The sequence below is a fragment of the Bubalus kerabau genome, chromosome 23 (genome assembly GCF_029407905.1).
Source record: "Bubalus kerabau isolate K-KA32 ecotype Philippines breed swamp buffalo chromosome 23, PCC_UOA_SB_1v2, whole genome shotgun sequence".
NCBI classification, from domain to species: domain Eukaryota; kingdom Metazoa; phylum Chordata; class Mammalia; order Artiodactyla; family Bovidae; genus Bubalus; species Bubalus kerabau.
Window position 1 is genome coordinate 33,052,048 of NC_073646.1, and position 11,068 is coordinate 33,063,115.

The 11,068-nt window shown below is 47.4% G+C and overlaps 1 non-coding gene across 1 annotated transcript; it reads left to right on the forward strand.

The window, feature by feature from the left end:
- Positions 1 to 10,496: 10,496 nt before the first annotated feature.
- On the forward strand, positions 10,497 to 10,569 carry TRNAE-CUC (transfer RNA glutamic acid (anticodon CUC)). The gene has a single exon. It is a non-coding gene; the product is annotated as a tRNA-Glu (tRNA).
- Positions 10,570 to 11,068: the final 499 nt, after the last annotated feature.

Consider the following 11,068-nt stretch of genomic DNA (forward strand, 5'->3'; position numbering starts at 1 on the left):
GCTTATTCTAAGTTTTCCCTCTGTACTCCAGGGTTCTCTCCCTCGCCTCTTGGCTTTCATCATCTATTGTCTTCTTAGAGTGCACCCATCAGGATGAGCACACCTTGGCAACAGTAGCAAACAAGCCTCCACATCTCAGAGGCTTACCAAATCAAGGTTCTATTTTCTATTCACTCAAAGTTTACTGACCATTGTCAACTCTCAAAGGCAGTCCACTTTAGGCAACGACTCGGGAATTCTGGCCCTTCCCTTTCTAAGTCTCCACTGTCTCAGGACTTGAGGTAGCACAGAAAGAAGCTGACGGAGAGTCACCTGCTCTCCTCCAAGAGGCCTGCCACCCCCAAGCTCCTTCTACACAGAAATTCTGCAGCAGCTAGTGCTGTGCTATGTGCTAAGTCACTTCGGTCGTGTCCAGCTCTTTGCGACCCCAGTGGACTGTAGCCTGCCAGGCTCCTCTGTCCTTGAGATTCTCCAGGCAAGAATGCTTAAGTGGAAAAACATGCCCTCCTCCAGGGGATCTTCCTGACCCAGGGATTGAACCTGCATCTCTTATGTCTCCTGCATTGGCAGGCAGGTTCTTTACCACTCGCGCCACCTACTGGCTGTCTCCAAGTTCCTTGGCTGCAGCTCCAGCTGAAGTCCTCACTACCCCTGACCTGCTGTTTCTTGATGGCTTCCTAGCCACCTTCCTAACCCTCAGTCTCTCCCCCAGCGATGCCTTATAGTTGATGCAGATGGTTCTTCCTTAGCATACGGCTGTGATCACACCATTGCTCCATTTGGGTTTTGGAGGCCGGCCATGCCTCATTTCTTTCTCTCTTGAGATAAATTTCACACAGAAACTCCTTAGTGCTTAGAGTGCAATAAATTCCACGCTCCGTGGCATGCCCAGGTAGCTCGGGTTATCAGCAGACTCCTGTTGAAACTCCTGTTTCATGTATGCAGTCTGGAATCTTGTACACATGAGCCACCCACGTGCCCACCTGTGGAAATGTCACCATTCATCAACACGCAGGGCAAACGATGCCCAAACCACAAAGGGGTCTCTGATCAGCAGGAGCCTGCCTTTCCTCTGATCTCTCAGGATGCAGCAGCCTTACCTCTGATCTCTCAGGATGCAGTGTTTAGCCCTCTGCTACAGTTTTACCATATTTTGTCTTATGGTACAGCTTATTTTTAGTCTCTTTGCTAGACTGGAATCTTCTTGACGCTCCAAGAAGACCTTGGCCATTCCTGAGCCCTTATTCTGCACCAGGCACGTTCTCTTTGTCATCTGTTTAATCCTCATCCTTACCAGGTAGATGTCTTGATGTTCCCTGCACAACTGAGCAAGACAGGAGTGAGACCCCAAGTGCCTCACCTTTTCCACAATCTCAGTAAATATCTGAGGAATTAATTAAACTGTGATTCCTTCCAAAGACTTTGGACTGTGTTTGCAGATATGGCCTCTCAAAATTTCCCCAAGAACTCAAAGATAACAATGTTGGGTGTCAGATTTTTTAATTGACATGCAATAACAGTGCTTTATTATGGACCCATTGAAGAGCCATCCTTAACCCTGTTGTCAAATATACCTCTATGGTTTTGAAGTGAAAAAGCTCTTCCTCAAAAGAGGTCTACTCACAGAGAAGCAATGGATGCAGAGCTGGTGAGAAAATACTGTACTGACCTCCTCCCAGAGAAGGAAGAGAGAAGTCAAGGGCAAATGCTTGCTTTTCACTCACAGAAGAGACTTATTCTGAGCTTGGGTGTGCTCATCCTGGGATAGGGCCACTCTGAGGATTCACCATGCTCTGGATCTTAAGAAAACAGCTGTCTTAGAGAAACTAGAAAATATCTTTCACTCAGTGTAACCATAAATATTGCTGAATTCCTTTGCAGAGAAGAAGGAGGTGCTACCGGTGGTGGCAGTGAAGGTGATGGACACAGATGGACTCAGTCTGGATGGCGTGCGGATGTGCCTGACCACTCCACCCTTGGGAAACCCTGCATGATTGCCATTCACGCTGATGGTACCAAATGGTTGTCTCGAGTCACCGCTGAAAAAAGAAATACACTCAAAATATCAATCCATTTTGGCAACCCTTACTTGTTTCTGCATAGCCAGTTTGGGAATCTGAATAAGTTAATGATAAACGAGGTCACTTTTCATTCATTTAAGAAATACAAATTGATAATCCAGAAACTGGCAATTGCGGATGTTGCGGTGAATATACAAAATCAGACCTGACTCAACACCTGTGTTCAGGTAGAAGGAGGCTTATCTCTTGGGAAGAGGAACTGGGTTAGGATCTGGGCCCAAGCTTGAGGGGACATATAGTGTCCTTGAGGGTCTGCATCCCACTCTTTTCTGAAAATCATTAAAATTCATTTTCATTTTTTTTTTAAATCTTTTGGCCATACCGTGTGGCATGTGGGATCTTAGTTCCCTGACTAGGGATTGAACCCACACTCTCTGCATTGGAAGCTCAGAGTCTTAACCACTGGACCTCCAGGGAAGTCTCTCAATTTTTTTTTTTTTTTAATCCTTAGCAATATTCTGGAGTGCGGGTGAACATGCCGGTGGGCAGTTATCCTGCATGGCCGCCACACTGTTTGAGCCATGTTCGGCACCCTACCCACCATCTGTTCTGACAGTTGTTAACCCAGATGGTGTCTCCTTTCCCATATTAGAGCTGTTGACCGCTCAGACAGATATTAGGCTGGGATTCAAGTACCAGACCCCAAAGAGATGGAATCATTATTTAGAGTAGCCAGGGAAAGAAAGCCTAGGACAAAAGAGACTCATGTTTAAGACAGACAAACTGGAGAAAACTAAATCTGCTTTCAAGTTCAAGGGCTGAGTTGAGGCAGGACATAAGTGATGAAATGGAGAGAGAGTCAGGAGGTAAGATGCTGTGTGCCTGAAGCCCAGATAAGCTGGCAATGAAGCTAAGAGAAGCAGAGAAAATTTCTGAGAACAGGGATGAAGGGCCAGACGTTTTAAGCTAAAATGCCTAGATGGATGATTTCAGGTGACCTCACGGGATGTGTGTGTGCTCATCCATGTCCTACTCTTCGCGACCCCGTGTACTGTATTCCACCAACTTCTCTGTCCATGGGATTTTCCAGGCAAGAATACTGGAGAGGGTTGCCATTTCCTACTCCAGGGGATCTTCCCGACTCAGGGATCGAAGTCACATCTCTTGCGTCTCCTGCATTAGCAGGCGGATTCTTTACCACTGAGCCCACCTGGGAAGCCTGACGTCTTGGGGTAAAGAGGGACAAATGTACACTTGAGTGTGACCTAGAGTCACGAGAGAAAGTGATGGCTGGAGAAAGAACGTCAGAATGTTTCATCAGGGGTGCTCTCTGGTATTGCCTTGGAACTGGAAAGCTTTTCAAATCATTCCAAAGGAATCATGCTCCATTCTGGGGAGGGGGTGGGGGCGGGGAGTCAGTATTTAATACTGCTGCAGAGAATTTGTATTTCTTCACGTAACAAATCCTTTGAAGTTGCACAGAAGTTACACTTGAATGTACTGTATTTGCATCCCATTTATTAATTCACATGGCTTGTTCTTCCTAATCTCTACATCACAGCACAAATCCTTTTCACGCTCCATTTCCTGCACACTGCAACCTCCTATTTTGTAGATAATGTTCTTTTTTTCCGTTATGATTACAAATGACTGGGAATAAATACACAAGCCTCAACCAGCCCCGTGTAATAACCTGCCCACCACACAATGTGGGCTGCTGACGCCTTTTCTGTTTATTTTTTTTTCGCCTACATTAGATGGTTGCAAGTCAAATATTTTCACAATGATAGAAAAATTGTTTAGAAAATCGAGAGTGGGTTAAGATATGGGATATGCCTTTAGGCCTCTTGATGGTGACCTGGTTTGTAATTTACCTTGGCTTATACAGCAAGGAGACCAAACCAGTCAAACTTAAGGGAGATCAACCCTGAAAACTCACTGGAAGGACTGATGCTGGTCCAGTATTTTGGTCATCTGATGCGAAGAGATGACTCATTGTCCCTGATGCTGGGAAAGATTGAGGGCAGAAGGAGAAGAGGGCCTCAGAGGATGAGATGCCTGGATGGCATCACTGATGCAATGAACACGAACTTGGGCAAACTCCAGGAGATGCTGAGCGAGAGGGAGGCCTGATGTGCTGCAGTCCATGGGGTCACAAAGAGTCGGACAGGACCGGGCGACTGAACAACAACACCATTTCTCTCAAACTAGCTGGGCATTTTTTTCTCCCAATTTTATTGTACCTAAATTTGCTGTTGTTGTTGTTTTAAAAAAAAACTTTTTATTAAAGTATAATACTGTAACAGAATGGATTTTTTTTCAAAATTTGCCACAGCAATATATTTGGTCCCAAATACTGTTCCAGAATTGTGTCACGCCCCCCTCTGGAAACGGAGTCTGTCTCTCCTCACCTTAAAATCAGATGAGCCCTTGCGACTGCTCTGACGAGCAAAATGCAGGGGGAGTGACACCACTCATCAAAGACGAGGTGATAAAGGCCCTATGGCTTCCACCTGACTCCATGCCCACCCTGGGAACCCAGCCACCACGCTGTGAGGAAGCCCAGGCCATGTGGGGAATCCCATCTGCATGTTCCTGCTGATCACCCCGGCTAAGGTTTCACCTGCCTGCGACCATCAATTTGAAAACACACGAGTGATTAAAGATGCCGCTCTCGTCCAGGGTCGATCTTGTGTAGATGCCAGCGTATAGGACAAGACCTCCACCAGTTCTTAAAAACCCCGGGAGTAGCCAGTGGCTCTCCGCATTTTATACCTAACATTTAGCATCGTGGAAATGCTTTGATACTAGACTTACTGTCCTCTCATTATCTGCTCATGGGTCTCTCTGGCCCAGTTGATTGAGAACCTCAAGAAAACAAGCAGTGTGGCCCCACCCAACTCCATAGTCCACTGGGTTCAAGCCCAGGGACAGCGTATGGAAAGCGTTCAGTGTCTATAGAACAAACAAACAATTGAGTGAAAGAGATCCGACTTCCCAGCCTGTTCTGTTACTAACTTACCTGTGTCACCTTAGGCAAATTAATTGACCTCTCTGCGCTTTGGGTTTTTTCTGATAAAGTCATGAAGCTGGGCTAGCAAGTCTTTTATGTCCCTCCACGCTGGAAGTCTCAGGACTCTCTATTTATATACTGGCAAAGCTACGAACTGCTTCTAGAAGAGAAACCAAAACCCTAGTGGCCGTCATCTCAAAGTAGCATCAAAATGAGGCTGTGATCAGTCCATCTGTTTATCCTGGAGATCAGTCATGCTCCTTTTCAGAGCACTGATCTTCATCCGCTTCCCCTCTGAGGCTGCTCCGGGTCCTGTCCCAGCCTTTTCTTGTGTAGCAGGCTGGCGTTTGATCTTTGGTTCACATTTGTTCCTGCTCTTATCACTCTTGGGAGGCTGTGTGACCCTCTTCTAATGCTGTCAAAAGCCTTTAATGCCTACCTTTCAGCATACGTATGTCATCTTGTAGACACCGCTGAACATTCATTTAGCATTGCTCCAGGACACCCCAGTCCTGGTGAAGGACAAATGAGCGATGAACTGAAATTTCTCTCTTAGAATGTTTAAATCATAAGGTCACCTGCCCTTTTGGTTAAGGGATTCCTGAATATAATTTCTTTACTTCCCTGGCCACGGAACCAAGGACTGACAGATACTGACAGTGTTCTTGAAAGAACCCTGAACCAAGAACAAGGGAACTGAGTCCAGGTTCTGCCACTTAAGTCAATATGAATACCCATTGGGACTTCCCTGGTGGTCCAGTGGTTAAGAATCTGCCTTGCAATGCAGGGAATGAAGATCCCACATGCCGTGGAGCAACTAAGCCCTGCTCGCTACAACTACTGAGCCTGTCGTGCTGCAAATACTGAGCCCGCGTTTTCTGGAGCCTGTGCATCACAACTGGAGAGCCCACGTGCCACGACTACTGAAACCTGGACGCTCAGCACCCATGCATCACAGCTGCTGAGCCCACACACCACAGTCAAGAGTCCTTGCTCTGCAACAAAAGACCCTGAACACTGCAACTAAGACCGGATGCAGCCAAATATTTAAATAAATAAATGTTTAAAATATTAATACATAGCAACACCCTTCATGTAGATTTTCTTAGCTTACTTTTCAGAGACTGTGCCAAAACAGTGCCTAAACTCGCCTAAAAGTGCCCAAATCTGGGAGACTCATGTAGTATTACAGTTTCCTATTAGAAGCTCTGAATGGATAAATGTGCTCAGACCCCATGCCTTCCACCCACTGGCTGTTTATCTCTAAATTCCAATCTCTGAAACAGCTTTTCCAGTTATATACCCTGCAGGCTCTTAAATGGCATTTTAAAGGGGGTGGAAGGTGGCCACCATGACTGGGAAGTGATTCCTATTTGTGGTTAGCACTTAGAGGCCAAGATATAAAACATCATGCAGTTTGTGGGACAGTCTTGTCCCAATAAAAAATTCTCCTCCCCCGAACTCTAATACTACCCCCATTGATCCATGGAGCTCAGGCAAGAACTAAAGAGGACATTTAGCCTGATTTGAGTCAAGTGCTCAAGCAAGAGGATTCCAGGAAGCCTCTAACCCCACCAGCACAGCTTATCAAGAAAAAACTCGACTCAGAGTCTGAGACCGAGACATGTCCGCAAGACCATAAGGGCCTGCATCCATGACATCCTTAGAGATCTGCTGGGTAAAGAAGTCCAGGGTCTGAATGTTGGTCATCTCCGTACCTCTTTCCATTAAAGAAGAAACTATTGTTTGAGTCACTACTGGGAAGCCCAGTGATGATTCTCATACTGTTTACCAAAAATTGATTGTGCATAAATAAAGGCATTTTTTTAAGAAAGAAAGGCCACAGTTCTCAAAGTGTTGCCCCCAACATCAAGAACTACTATGTTAGGACTTCCGTGGTGGTGGTTCCATGGTTTAGAATCCACCTGCCAATGCAGGGGATACAGGTCCGATCCCTGGTCCTGGAAGATTCCGAATGTAGTAGGGCAGCTAAGCCCGTGCATCACAGCTACTGAAGCCCACACGCCTAGAGCCCATGCTCTGCAACAAAAGAAGCCACCTCAATGAGAAGCCCACGCACGGCAACCAGAGAATAGCCCCCACTCACCGAAACTAGAGAAAGCTGGCATGCAGCAACAAAGATCTAGTGCAGCCAAAGAAAAACAAACAAATAAAAATTAATTAAAAAGAACTACTATGTTACCATCGATGAAAACAGTCAGTTGATTAAGTTTTGATGAGCAGGTCCTTGCTCACATTCTCACCCCAACTTTTCTTTTTTCCTTTATTTTGCTTTGAAGCACGCTGCAGTCCTAATGCAGTGTCTCTCCACCCCCCGATGTTCTGAAATATCTGGTTTCTGCTTTTCTTTCTTTAGGTACCTCCCTCCTTCTCCCAGGCGCATCTATTTGCCCAGCCATGTGGGCTGTGCTTGTCAATAACAGCACTCAGGGATCAGAGTAATGACCTCAGCACGCCTTTCCCATCTGTTATTTCCATACGCCTGACATCTTCATAGTAGCTTTTCAGGGAATAACAAGACCCTCCTTTACAAACCATCCTTCTCTCTCTAAACACTTAATGTCAAAATTGTTTGGGTCACTCTTTATGGAGTTCCTGAAGCGTCATGACTGAAGCTATCATTCTGACTCTCTGTAATAATCACAGCTCAATTTTCCGGCCACGACGGATCTCTGACAGGGCTCCGGTCAGGACTGTATATTCACAGGCTTCACTCTCATTTCCTCCCTGAGATTCCGGCTCTGGGTGGAGCACTTGATTTCCCTCATTAGCAATGTCACTTCCACCATCTCACGTAGTACATCATCCTCACATGAGCTCAGGGCTGCCCTTCCAGGAGCATCCCCAGCTCCTAGAGACTGGGAGGAGCCAGAGGTGGTGGCATGGGGGCTGCTGGGTTTCCATTCAGTTGAAATTTGAGCCAACACAGCTTTGACACCTGCAGGCACCTACCCAGAGATGCACACCCAGAGAAGGAGAGGAATTAAGGCAGAGCAGCTACAGAGGAGAGGGAATTCACCTGGATGGTGGGCTTGGACTATGGAGAGCTGGCAATGTAAAGCTGGAATCTGGAGATAGCCAACAACATAATCAAAAATTGCCATAATATTATCTAACAGTTATTAAGCCCATTCTGTATGTCAGATACTATTTTAGGTACTTTATGTGAATTAAGTCATTTAGCTCAAAATATGATTTTATCAAGTAGCTACTGTCATTTCCCCCATTGTACAGTAAACCGGGGCAGAGAACTGAATTCAGGTTTGACTCAGCTGAGACAGGTATCCACGGGGCACTGATCAAGTGAGTGGAGGCTGGCAAAGGAGTTTTAAGACTGACAATACTGGGACTTGCCTGGCAGACCAGTGGTTAGGATTCTGTGCTCCCACTGCAGGAGGCATGGGTTCAATCCCTGGTCAGGGAACTAAGATCCCACTTGGCATAGCCAAAAAAAAAAAAAAAGAGACAGAGAGAGAAAGACATTGACAATACTGAAAGTTGTAAGACTTGGGACTGAAGGTTTGATATCAGATGCCCGGCAGCAGCTGGGAGGAATAAAAGGGTTTAAAACTCTGGAATGAATGGAGAGAAAGGAGCCAGGTAGTGGCTTGGGCTCCAAGCAAACAAATTTGAGCCAAGATTAGTTTCAGAGAGGGGATGGGTGAGGCTCACTCTTGCCAGGGGCCTGGAGCAGTCTGGTGGGGGTGGGGAGATTGCAGCTCTGTGGTACTGTGGGTGGCTGGTCCCAAGGCCAGAAGGGACAGGCATGGATTTGGGGGCCACAATAGCCTGAGATCCCACCAAAGGTCTCAGAGCCACTCTGCCTGCTCAGGAACCCATGGCCTTTGGGCACCCACAGGGCAAGATGTCCCTACCTGGGACTCCACGCTGAGGAGAACTGTGGCATCATAGCCAATCACAGCCTCTGTCTTTGATGCCACAAATCAATGGAAACCTCCTCAGAAGGGTGGTAGTCCTGGGCCACAGGTCAATGGAGCCCTGGCTGCCCCACCAGCTCCGTCCAGGTGCTTTTCGGGGGCTGGTTCCCCCTACAAACCCACTGTGATTATGGTCCCAGGCCTCACCATCAATTGCTTGACAACTAATTCCCTTAGCTGCTGAGGGTCCAAGGTGGGTCCTATTCCAGGGGTTGGTGCTTCTTAACCAGAAGCTCTTAGACCCTGAGAAGATGTTAAGGGAGAGCAAATGGTGCTTTTCTAGGGGACAGAAATGCCCCTGGAGATCACTGCTGGGTTGGGCACAGGTCTGCCTTCCCAGGGGAGATCTGAGCTAAATTTTCTAAAGGCATCAAAGTGCCCACTTCAAGCCTTGCTGACATATGGTTGGAAGTAGAACCATCCACAGGAAAGTGGGGAGGAGCAGCACAAGCAGACGTAGCTCTTCACAACCAGGGAGGGAAGCAAGTCCAGCTGGTGCTCTGAGATTCCAGACCCCTGTTACTTTCCTGCCTGTGTTACATATGCCGAGAAGGTCTGTATCATCTCACAATGATTGGCTGAAGAACCACCCAATCAGGAAGAGGCTGTGGTTTGTTCCCAGAGCCAGCTGGGAGGGCAGGCTGGAAGAGCTGAATTCCCTTCTGCACCCACGCTTGGGAAAGAGGGAACACCAAGAGTGACTGTACAGGTACCAGCGTGTGTGCTCAGTCGTGTCTGACTCTTTGTGACCCCATGGACTGTAGCCCGCCAGACTCCTCTGTCCATGGGATTCTCCAGGCAAGAATACTGGAGCCGGTTACCATTTCCTACTCCAGGCAATCTTCCTGACCCAGGGAACAAACCCATGTCATCTGCATTGGCAGGCAGATACTTTACCACTATGCCACCTGAGAAGCCCATGGGTGCCAAAGCTCCCCTTTAATATTTGGAGCCTCCATAGTACTTTGGGCCACCCTGGTTGCTTAGACAGTAAAGAATCTGCCTGCAATGCAGGAGACCCAGGCTTGATCCCTGGTCAGGAAGATCCCCTGGAGAAGGAAATGGCAACCCCCTCCAGTATTCTTGAATGGGAAATCCCATGGACAAAGGAGGCTACAGTCCATGAGGTTGAAAAGAGTCAGACATGACTGAACAGCTACCACTTTTGCTTCGTTTCTAGTACTGTAGGGTCACCTATTGATGGCAATGACCAGCCCAGCTGGCACTGTCTCAGGCATCATTCCCTTTACTCTGGTGCTATATAGAAGCATGGGAACAGGCAGTGCAGTGTCTTCAGCCTGAATCAGATCAGAAGAAAACAGTGTTCACCAAGCTTCTACAGATAAAGCTTGTGATCATTTAAAAATACATTTGCAAAGTCTTTGATACGCCTCAGACTTTCTTCTCCCTGAACACAGGCTGTGTGTGTCTAACACATCAACTGCGGCAGAGCAGATACCATGTGACCACCCAGGCTAGATTCAAAAAGCCAATACTGGGACTTCCCTGGTGGTCCAGTGGTTAAGACTCTGCACTCTCAATGCAGGGAACCTGGGTTCGATCCCTGGTCAAGGAGCTAGATCCCACATGCTGCAACTAAGAGCCCAGATGCCGAACTAAGACCCGCTGCAGCCAACAAATAAAAAAAACCACACCAATACCATTTCCAGCTGACTCTCTCTTGGGACATTTATTGTTATCAAGCCACCATGTTTTGCAGACGCCTTTATCTAGAGGCTGGATATAGGTGTTCAGCCCACAGCCTAGGGAAGGTCCCAGCTGACACCGTCAACAGCCATCAGCAGGTCAGTAAGCGAGCTTTTGGCGGGGGGGGGGGGGGGGTGGGGTGGGGGGGGGTGCGGGATCTTCCCAATCTTCAACCTCTCAGTCACCCCAGGAAGATGCCAAGTGGAGCAGAAATGAGCTGTCCCTGCCAAGCCCTCACATATGCGGTAGTGAAAGTGAAAGTTGCTCAGTTATGACCCCATAGACTAACAGTCCACGAAATTCTCTAGGCCAGAATACTGGAGTGGGTAGCCTTTCCCTTCTCCAGGGGATCTTCCCAACCCAGGGAT